The following is a 9,485-nucleotide window of genomic DNA, read 5'->3' as shown; positions in this document are numbered from 1 at the left end:
TTTATAGGGTGACAACCTTCTGTGTCTATCCTCATCTTCACTGTCTCCGTAACCCCAAGATCACTATCCTATTTAGTGAATAAGTCTTTGTTCTGGTTTACCAGTCTTTGTATAGATTGTTCAAATCTTTTTGGTACGTCAATCTTTTCTTTGGTGTCTTGTCTGCAGGATATCTCTGAGACTTCCTTCTGGTTTTCGGTGGTAATACGTCCCACGATATATCCTATTGGAATCTTATAGCCTTTATTTGTTTAGTTTACGAAAATCAAGGGAATTTTTCCATCCTTGCGAACATCACAAACAGATTATTTTAAGTAAAGTTCCATTATACAGTCATTGTCTATGCAATTCACTTCAACTAAGTCTCTTTCTTGAGTAGGGAACTTGTAATTCACTCTCCCATAGAACACAGGTACAGTATTTTGTTTTATAAATTGTTTCTTATGGGTTCTCACAATTGTTGAGATGTTCCAAAGCTTCACAAAAGTCCTTACAGACAGAGATATGTAGCAGGTTCCAGTATATGTTCTACCAAACCTCTCTCTTTACTCCTTACTAAAATTCTTACAGAAGTGAAAGAGAAACTTCAAGAATACTGTACAACAATATACTCCAGAAGTGGTGTGAATCAGATGTGGATATTAAAAAACTCTAATGAATTATTAGAAACATTGAGGTCACGAATTCTTACCAAAATCAATGGCATCAAAACATACGATTTTTCAACGCTTTATACATTGTCAACCATTCTCCATGACAAATTATAATCTAGGCTTTTTTGATATCATCGACAGTTGTTTCTTCAATAAAAATAGAAGTCGTAAAAATGCTTACCTTGTCACTGGAAATCTAAAAAAATATTTTTTTAAAAACCATTCTGATTGCACACACAAGTACTCTGAAGTTGACATTAAAAAGATGTTTGAATTTCTGATAGACAACATCTATGTAGTTTTCGGAAATCAAGTCTTCCAAAATTCTGTTGCAATTCTCATGCGTACCAATTGTGCCCCATTGTTAGTAGATCTATATTTTGTATTCTTATGAAGCAGAATTTATTCAAAAACTTGTACGTGAAAAAAATAAATTACTCGCTGTAGCCTTCAACTCAACATTCAGGAATATCAATGACGTATTATCAATTAAAAATTGTTATTTCCATACTTACGCCGACTCGATATATCCCAAAGAACTTGAAATAAAAGATACCACAGAGTCTGCGTAGTCTGTTTCATATTTGGATATTTTACTTGACATAGATATTGATAGTAACTTAACAACAAAACTTTATGATTAACTCGATGACTTCAATTTTTCTATAGTCAACTTTCCTTACTTATGTAGCAATAAACCTTCAACACCTGCATATGGTGTTTTTGTCTCTCAGTTGATTCGATACACAGGGGCATGCTCTTCGTATGAACAGTGTCTAAGACAAAGCAAACTACTGACAAACAAGTTTATAAAACAGGTTTCTCAACAGTCTCGCTTGAAGTCATCTTTTCATAAGTTCTATGGTCGATACAACGACCTTGTCAGCAAATACAATCTTCCACTGGTCGCATGCTGAAGGACGTTTTTCATACTAATTGTTAGACCATTATTAATCACCTAATAGTCTACGGACTTTTCCAAATTTATTTTCCCGATTACGACAAAGAGCACACGGCGGGTGTGACCGGTCAGCAGAGAATGCTCACTCTTCCTAGGCACCTGATCCTACCTCTATCTATTTGGAGGTCTGTGTTGCTCTGCTTTAAATTTCGTTTTATGGATTTTTGAGATGGTTTACGGTTTGTTATTGTCATTTTTTCATGTGTAGGTCTTCTTTGAGCTCCACCATTTATACGCATGAGTCCCAAGTCACAATATAAACGAACATTTTTCTTTTTTAGCCAAACACGACCAAGAATCAGATTCCAATTGCGTCCCTTTGTCACATAAAGATTATGTTCTAAGGTTAAACCTGAAATCTTAAAGAGATATTTACGTACCCTATTGCAATTAAAGAATCATTGTTTGCTGCTTGAAGAGCGGGGATGTCATTTTTACACAATTTAGGGCGAGGAAATGAATTATTAAACATTTTCTTACTGATTGAAGATACAGCGGCACTTGTATCTACCAAAGCTCTGAATTTATTTTTACCTATCTTTGATTAACAACTACTGGGATTGTTAGTAAAATTAATTTCATATCTAGGTCTTTGTTTAAAGTTCTTTCTTCGGGCTTCAACGAAGAAAACATCTTTGTTTTCCTGATTTTGTTCTTTAAAAGGAGGGCGAGGAGTAAAACTTGAAGTCGATCATTGTTTTCATTCTGAGTGTCACGTAACCCATTATGGCGACCTATCTGTCTCCCACGGTTTAGCTGCGCGGTCTCCAACAGTCAGCACGCACATTACCTAGTTTACCACAGTTTCAACATTCCACAGGTGATCGGGGGCTACGTTCAATTCAGTTTTTGGGAGTTGATTTTAATCAACTCTCCTTTGCAGTTACTCAGGCAAACCGAAAGTGAAACAGTGTTTGGACCTAAGCACAAATCAACACCGCTGACAACATTTAGTTCTAATCAATAGGTTCTATGTAATGAGTTCTTAATCATTGTTTTTGAAGGAAACTAATTTATAGATACCTTGTAAATAGTCAGATTTTAAACGGTACGTACAATTTAGATATTTTTTAAAGTCGTACATTTTATGTATTCCTAGTTCAATATAGTGTCGTTTAACCAGACGCTCGGCTGTCTCCGTAAATCTCCGACAAGCAGAGAGTCTCTCTTGCTTGTCGGAGATTAACGGATACAGCTGAGCGTCTGGTTGAACGAGACTAAAGTTCAATTTTGCTCGGATCCATGCAATTACTCATAACTATTTCGATTACTGATACGCAGTTTGATGGACTAATTCGTTGAATATTACACAACATGATTGATATTGAATTTTCACGAATTTCTTGTAGGAGAATTCATGTTATAAAAAATGTGCGTAATTCAAATACTTATAGGAATTTACTTGCCATGCATGCAAAATTACATGTCTTTGATTTTAAAATAAATAATAATCGATAAAATAAACTCCCGTCAGTACTTCATTACTTTGATTTTATTTGTGGCCGAGGCCTAATCTGAGGTTTGTTTTGCTTACAAAATCTGGCGCGGTGGCCTGTTTTCTTACACTTACAACAGCGGTTGATTTGCGCATGGTCAATCTCCATGGGTTCTTCATGTATGTCATCTACTGGGGCAAAGTTATCGAAATGATCTCTTAAGAAGGGAAAGGAACTCGAAAGTGGGGGCAACCAATACATTGCTATTATTCTGTCTATTGTCAGTTACTGTAAACCAACATTTATTCGCGAGAAATATTCGCGACGACGATGCCCTCGGGAACCTCGCAAAAATTTCTCGCACGCGAATAAAAGTTGTTTACAGGATGTCTGACCCTCTAGTGGCCAGTGTCTGCCTTAAGTTTTGTTCCTGCATTGCGACTTGAATTGAGGATTCTAAATCCTTAGGATTTTCTCGTAAATGTTTCATTCTGAGGTAGTCAAATGTCAACCCGTCACAAAAGATATCTACCAACAGTTGTTGTACCAAAGTGTCTTTTAGTCTGCCTTTACTATATGCGTCTTCCGCGATTTGTAACAGTCGTTCAGCGAACCACCGGACACTTTCGTTAGAATTTTGCCTAGTCCTATGCATCACTGCTAAAACGTGCTGGGGGATGTCAGTGATCTCTGCAAACCTATTTTTTAATGAAGCCTTTAGATCATTCCACGACCGCATTCTTCCGACGCTTCTGTTTCATCTAGATATCTTTTTATGAAATCTCCTACAGACCCTTTACTAGTGATATATGCTAACAAAGGGATTTGATGATTTGATTTCCCTGACATAACCGCATATTTTCCTACTTCTTTCAGTCATTGCTCAAACGGAGTAATAACTGAAGATAAGGGCACTGACAGAACTGCTGTCACCGCCTTTCCCTGAGTTATAAAAAGTCCTTTTTCGTCATCCGGCTTAGGAGCTCGGTGTCTGAGTTCATTGAACTGAAATTCTCCAGTTTCATGAAAAAAATCATTACTACTTCCCGGAGATTTAACCGAGGAATCTTTAGCCTGATTTTCTTGACCCTCTCCCTCTTAATCTTGACCTAAACTTGCCATACGTTGTTATAATTGCTCCATTTGTTTCCTTTAATCATCCCTGTCATATTCATTCGTTGCCAGGTTAGTTGCTGTTCAATCACCACAAAAATAGAGACGATAGTGATATAGAAAAGGATTCTTATCTTTAAAAGTTTTTCTTGTCTTTCCTTTCGACTTCGCTTATCCTGGTCACGGCACCACAAATAATAAGACAGATGTAAGATGTTTGGTCCACTGCACAAAGTCTTCCCGTCTGCCTATTATTCACCAAGTCAACTCCGAGTGAAAGTTTTCACAATTTTATTCGTCGTGTCATATAGTGGTATCGATTCAGTTCTCAATTCAAATCGGTTCTTATTTCTAACATATATACCCTTTCAGCTATGACGGACAATTTGGTTAATCATGACCACCTGTGCTGCTCATGAGTGTAGATTCAGTGACCAATTTCAAAAGCAGTATTGCAGTTCCATATACAGTATCAAAACTGTCAAACTGTCGATCACAGCGTCTAGGGATCAGGGTCTACAATTTCCTGCATTGGTACAAACATGAGTATGAAAATAAGCATAGGTCAAAGGTTGACAGAAAACATGCAATTCGTGACAAGCTTACCATAACAAAACTCTATGGAGTCTGCAGTTATGACAAATATAGTCCTCTCGTCCTATACCTGGACGTATGAGATCATACTGCATGTACTGTGCAATTAAATTCAAACTGTACATTCCGAAGGACATTTTCAAAAAAGTGATCAATAGGTTAGAATTCAAAATAATTGCACAGTCTATTCATAATTGGTTACGTGTTCATATTAATAGTTCATATCAAGGTTACAACATAGTCATCTGTTTACATGATTCCAGGGGTTATAAACCATTACAAACCATCAGATATCTAGTATCAGAGAATTAATTTGTTTTTCAACGTCATAGCCAACGTTTAGTTAAAGGAGAAAAAACTGATAATAATAATTTTGTTTATAACTGAGTCCTTAAATGTGTATGAAGAAAGTATCTTTTATTATTTTCTCATACATATTTGATTACATATTACTGATGAGCTCAATACTGAGCAATATTATACTGAAAGTAGTCTCATAAAATGATTAAACATATTCAAAATTATATTTCCTTAAAACTTTCCTTACTTATGTAGCAATATACCTTCATCACCAGCATATGGTGTTTTTGTCTCTCAGCTGAGGCACCTGATCCTACCTCTATCTATTTGGAGGTCCGTGTTCCTCTGCTCTGAATTTGTGTTTCGTTTTATGGATTTTTGAGATGGTTTATGGTTTGTTATTACCATTTTTTTCACAAAAACCTTTTGTCGCATCCTGTACATGTAAAACTTGCAAAACCCAGTGAAATTTTGTTAACCAATTTCTTTAAGATAAGAAGGGGGAGGGGGGGTCCTACAGACTGTCAAATGATAAAGTATCAAATCGTCAAATACATGTTAGATTTTTTTTTTCAAATTTTATTGTCATTTTCAAAATTATTACAAGAAATCAAAGAAAACAAAGTAAAATTTTATTGGCAATCACACACCCTTTCATACACTTGCACACATACCTATCAGAAACATTCTAATGGTTTACATGAAAATTACAGTTCAAAAATATTTTTTCCAGTTTGACCATTGTTTGTCAAATTTTACAATTTCACATGATTTAATTGATATGTATGTTTCAACCTTATATTTGTAATAGATATGTTGTAGTAGTCCCTTTAAGTGAGGGATCTTTTTTTGTTTCAAACAGTTAAAAATATACTGTTTGGTATACAAAATTATAAAGTTTACAACTTTGTTACCCCAATTTAGAGGTATTTCACCAACTATTACATTAGTAATATTAAATCCAGTCCTATTTGTAGTTTTACAATAGATATGCATGCTGAGTTTATTCCATAAGGGCAGTATTTCTAAACATTTCATAAATACATGTGGAATTGATTCTACATCTTCTTCGCAAAAAGAGCAACAATCATCAGTGCTTACATAATTTTTTTTAAGATAGCATTTTGTAGGCAGCATTCTGAAAAGAATTCTGTACTGAAGCCACTGTACTGAGGTATGAGCACTTGTTTTAAAACATACTTTAAAGAACTCTTTAACTGAAACATTAACTTCCAGATGCATGGATAATTCAGTGTTCCATTTCTGGATGGCATTTGGTATAATGTCTTTACTATTAATAAAATTGTACAAGGTTTTCGAACATTTTTCAAACAGTAAAACATAACCAAAGTAAAATGGAATGTATGGATAGTCATCTTTTTTAACATCAGATCTTTTTATAGAATGAGATCTAAGGAAACTAGATATTGCATTAATAACACTATTGTAGAGCATTGTACATATATTAGACAGTCTATAATTTTGTACAAAATCACGCTATTTCAAAAAATGACCAACCTAATCTAGAAAATCACCTATAGTTTTAATACCATGTTTATACCAGTTATAGACAATGATATGTTTATTACCAACACATATATTTGTATTGTTCCATACTGGCAAAGCACATACATTTGTTGTAGATACTGAATTGTCAATTGTTCTTAAAACTTTTAACCATGAGTGTAGAACATCTTTCCAAAAAATGTTGCAATGAATTATTATGTTTTGTACATATTTGTTACCAAAGTCTAACAAATGTTTTACCACTTTGTTACCATGAATATCTAAAAAAAAATATCTATCCATGGTTTGTTATCTTTTGTTAACCTCTTGATCCTAGAACATTTTAATGACACTAAAAAATTGTTAATATCTAACATTTTAATACCACCTTTTAAGTAGTCTTGAGTAATGAGTTGTCTTTTGACTTTATCTATTTTTGAATTCCATATAAATTCATAAAAAAAGATTGTTAAGGGAAGAAATGATATCTTTATCTGGACTTGATAAGGAAATAAAAAGATGATTGAGTTTTGGAAGAAGTAATGTTTTAACTACAGTAACTCGACCAAAAGGAGTAAGAATTCTCCTTTTCCACTGTTGTATTAAAGCTTTGATTTTAGGTATTTGAACACTATAATTTAGACTAACAATTTTTTCTAACTCAACAGAGAATTCTATTCCCAGTAGATTGAAATTTGTACATCCCCACTCCAGTTTCCATCTTGTATGATGGTATACTTGTTTAGAGAACTTTTTTGAACCTATCCACACAATTTTTGTTTTTGAACTGTTTATCTGCAGTCCTGAAAAAGATGAGAAAAGATCTATGGTATCAAGAGCAGCGAAAAGGGATTCTGAAGAACCATCAAGCACCAAGGTTGTGTCATAAGCATATTGGGATATTTTATGTTCTTTTCCATTGGCTACAATGCCTCAAATATTTACATTTTGTTTAATGAGGATAGCTAAAATTTCTGCACAGAGAATAAAAAGATATGGGGCAATCGGGTCGCCTTGTCTACAATCTCGATATATAGGGAATTGCTCAGATAGCACACCACACTGTAAAACAGAAGCTGTAATCTTGGTGTTAAGGATTTTTATCCAAGTGATTATGTTTTCACCAAAACCAAAATATTTTAAAACTTTGTAAATAAAGTTCCAGGAGATAGAATCAAAAGCTTTCTCAAAATGTATGAGCACAAGTAAACCAGGCATATTTTTGGACTCTGTGTAGGATAATAAATCATAGACAAACCTAGTATTTTCACCAATATATCGACCCTTAATGAAGCCAGATTGGGTTTCTGATATTAAACAATCTAAGGAGGATTTGATTCTATAACTAAGGCACCATGAGATAAGTTTATAGAGAACATTCAAAAGAGTAATTGGGCGCCAGTTTTTTTAAAATTGTCTAGGTTTGTCACCTTTCGGAAGACATGTAATGACTCCAAGTCTTTGCCATATAGGCAACTCCTTAAACAGTATCCTTTAGTTGTGTGATATTATAGGTGAATTCCTTTGGACAGGAACTATGATAGTTGGTGTCCTTTAGTGGTGAACTATGACAGGTGATGTTCTTTAGATGTGAACTATGAAAGATTGTGTTCTTAGGATGCGAACTATGACAGGTGGAGTCTTTTGTATGTGAACAATGACATGTAGTGTTCTTCAGATTTGAATTATGACATGTGTTGTCTTTTAAATTTATACTTTGACAGTGGTGTCTATTTGATTTAAACTATGACAGGTGGTGTCTTCTAGATGTGAACTATGACAGATGGTGTCTCTTCGATGTAAACTATGATAGTTGATGTATTTTAGATGTGGACAATGACAGGCGTTGTCCTTCAGATGAGTAATATAACAGTTGGTGTCCTCTAGAAGTGTTCTGTGACTTGTGATGTCTATTCGATGTGAACTGTGAAAAGTGATGTCTTTTAAATGTGAACTATGAAAGATGGTGTCCTTCAGTTGTGAAATATGACAGGTGGTGTCTTTTAAATGTGCACTATGACATGTGGTGTTTTTTTTTAGATGTGTACTATGACAGGTGGTGTTTTTAGATGTGTACTATGACAGGTGATGTTCCTAAGATGTGTACCATGACAGATGGTGTTTTTAGATGTGTACTATGACAGGTGATCTTCTTAAGATGTGTACCATGACAGTTGGTGTTTTTAGATGTGTACTATGACAGGTGATGTTCCTAAGATGTGTACCATGACAGATGGTGTTTTTAGATGTGTACTATGACAGATGGTGTTTTTTAAGATGTGTACCATGACAGGTGATGTACTTTAGATGTGTACTATGACAGGTGATGTTTTTTAGGTGTGTACCATGACAGGTGATGTACTTTAGATGTGTACTATGACAGGTGATGTTTTTTAGGTGTGTACTATGACAGGTGATGTTTTTTAGATGTGTACTATGACAGATGGTGTTTTTTAGATGTGTACTATGACAGGTGCTGTTTTTTTAAATGTGTACTATGACAGATTGTGTTTTTTTTATGTGTACTATGACAGGTGCTGTTTTTTTTAGATGTGTACTATGACAGATGGTGTTTTTTTTTAGATGTTTACTATGACAGATAGTGTTTTTTAGATGTGTACAATGACAGATGGTGTTTTTTTTAAGATGTGTACTATGACAGGTGATGTTTTTTAGATGTGTACTATGACAGATGGTGTTTTTTAGATGTGTACCATGTCAGGTGATGATTTTAGATGTATACTATGACAGATGTTTTTTTTTAGATGTGTACCATGACAGGTGGTGTTTTTTAGATGTGTGCTATGACAGATGGTGTTTTTTTAAATGTGTACTATGACAGTGGGTGTTTTTAGATGTGTACTATGACAGGTGGTGTTTTTTAGATGTGTACTATGAAAGGTGGTGTTTTTTTTTTTAGAT

The sequence above is a fragment of the Magallana gigas genome, chromosome 3 (assembly GCF_963853765.1).
Source record: "Magallana gigas chromosome 3, xbMagGiga1.1, whole genome shotgun sequence".
Classification (NCBI taxonomy): Eukaryota; Metazoa; Mollusca; class Bivalvia; order Ostreida; family Ostreidae; genus Magallana; species Magallana gigas.
Note: the sequence above shows the minus strand (reverse complement) of the source record.